This window comes from Populus alba, chromosome 1 (genome assembly GCF_005239225.2).
Source record: "Populus alba chromosome 1, ASM523922v2, whole genome shotgun sequence".
NCBI lineage: Eukaryota > Viridiplantae > Streptophyta > Magnoliopsida > Malpighiales > Salicaceae > Populus > Populus alba.
The window spans coordinates 42,444,128-42,446,456 of record NC_133284.1 but is presented as its reverse complement, the minus strand read 5'-3'; the positions used below and the strand labels follow the sequence as shown (position 1 = coordinate 42,446,456).

Here is a 2,329-nt window from a genome sequence, read left to right as displayed (position 1 = left end):
GTCTTACATCAATTTGTATTTAATATTAATATTGATAGGATCATCCTTTATAATCAATATTAATATTAATTTGATGTAAGGATGGTCTTTAGAGGAAATTTTGACTGGCTAGGGAGTAGGGAAATGATGACCCAAGATTCTCACTTTGGGTGATTGTATCCAAAGAAAAAACCTATGCTAAAAAAAGAGTTGGGTTTGGCAATACCTTGAGCACATAGGTGGTTGGGTTTGATGTATAGCCAAGCACGAGGGAGTTGGATCTCGTAAAGTACCAGATCCACATATCCCTGGGCCTATGTGTAGCCGAGCCTCAGGAGATTAGGTGTGATGTTTTGTATTAAAAAGATTGGAAAATACAATAAAGCCCTTGGAGGCTTAAAAAGAGGGTATAAATGATTGAAGGGTAGTGTGGTATTTGAACAATAATTGATAAATATATATAAGAAGAAGAAAATAAAAAGAAGAAATGATCTGATTTTGAGAGAAAGAGAGCTACGGGAGACAAAGGGAAAAAGGAAGAAGAAGAAAAGAAAGGAAAGAAGGAAGGGAAGGAGTAGAGAAGTAGAGGAAATAAGTTTAAAAAGGTAAGATTTATGGTTTGAAGTGTATAATATGTTAAATTTCGGTTTTGATTAATTTTAGAGTTTTGAAGTTTGTATTTTGAGTTAAATGATGAATTAATTTGAAGGTTAGGAGTTGATTATTGTGGGTAATTGATTAATTAGTTGATTTTGAGAGATTGAATTGAAGGATAATGATTTTGAGTTATGATTTTGTTTAAATGGTGAAATTGTGTTAGAAATCAGGGGATAGCAGTAGGTGATCTGTTGAAATTCTGGGTTTGAGGTTGAAGATGACGAAAATTCAGTTTGGTCCCTCAATTTACGGAAATTGCAGTTTAGTCCCCGAACTTTGGAAATTTTACAGATTGGTCCCTGGGGCATAAATTGAGGTTCTGAACAGAACCGAGGATGATTTAAGGGCAAAATTCCAGTATAATTAATATTTGCAGTTTGGTCCTCCAATTTGATAAATTATGATTTGACCCCTAATATTTTGATAAAATCACATTTTGGACCTTGGGGCCTAATTCAAGATTCTGGACAAAGATAAGGACGAATTATGGATAAATTTCGGTATGGTTATATATTTACAGTTCGGTCCTCAAATTTTGGTAAAATTACGTTTTGGTCTCTGTTTTGGAAAATTGTCGTTTTAGTCCCTAAACTTAGGAGATTAAGCCTGGTTTCCTTTTATGCATTGGGATCTTTTGTTTGATTTGTTTTTGAGTATATTTCATATATTTATTGTAGGTTCTCCTAACGATCCTTAATCGGATTTTCGGGTCTTTCGTCTGACATTCCTTTAGTTCAGTATTTTCCGGGTGAGTGGAATAATCTTTAATATGCATATAATATAAATAAATATGTATGTTGATTATAAAATGAGTACAACTAGTAAATTTCTTGAATATTTATATATGTTGCTTTATTTTTCGAGTACTCATTTATTCTTGAATTTACATTCGCAATGTGATAAAGTAAATTCTATTTGATATGATATACGTTTCTTTGATGATTCTGTGAATATCTATTATGCCTTGATATGGGACTTGTCAGTAACTCCATGCTAACGGAGAATAGTTAGCCTGTGTGCACATAGTATTCTGTTACCTAGCTGGTGAGAGAGGCATCAGCCTGTGGTGATTGATCATCCCACAGTGGTCACCTACGGGTGTCATCTGGTCACCTTCGGGTGTCATCTGATCTCTGACATGTAATCCACTACGTTATGATAATATGTTACGTTATGATAATATGTTTAGTAAGTATATTAAGATAAATCATCTTGCAAATTATTAATATCTGAAATATCTGAAATGTATATTAAATGTTATTCCCTCACTGAGTTGGTTGAACTCACCTCTCATTTTTTAATATTATTTCAGGTTCTTAGTTTCTGGAACTTTGTTGAGTGTTTCCGCTTCTTCAGTTCTGGTCGGTATGCCTTGCTTGTTCGCGAGGTTTTCCTTTCAGTTGATTTGATGTCTTAGACGCTCCACCGTTACCTTGTTTTAATTACGTTTGGAATTTTGACAATGTAAATGTATTATGAATTTTTTTTTTTTTTAATAACTATCTTTCGGTTTTATCAGTTTTGAATCATACGATATTTCTGAATATTATGAGCCGCTGCGTATTTTTGAATAAATTGTTCTTTTGATATGTCCGTTTTGAGGCTTAGCGCAGGTGAGGTGTCCTTTCGACACCGCTCCTGCGTTGCCGGTCATGGACCCGGGATTCGGGTCGTGACAAAGGTGGTATCAGAG

The 2,329-nt window shown here is 34.3% G+C and overlaps 1 long non-coding RNA gene across 1 annotated transcript; it reads left to right on the top strand.

Moving 5' to 3' along the window:
• Positions 1-531: 531 nt before the first annotated feature.
• LOC140955648 (uncharacterized) lies at positions 532-2,102 on the top strand. Its single transcript, XR_012169983.1, has 3 exons — positions 532-584; positions 1,314-1,384; positions 1,949-2,102. It is a non-coding gene; the product is annotated as an uncharacterized lncRNA (long non-coding RNA).
• Positions 2,103-2,329: the final 227 nt, after the last annotated feature.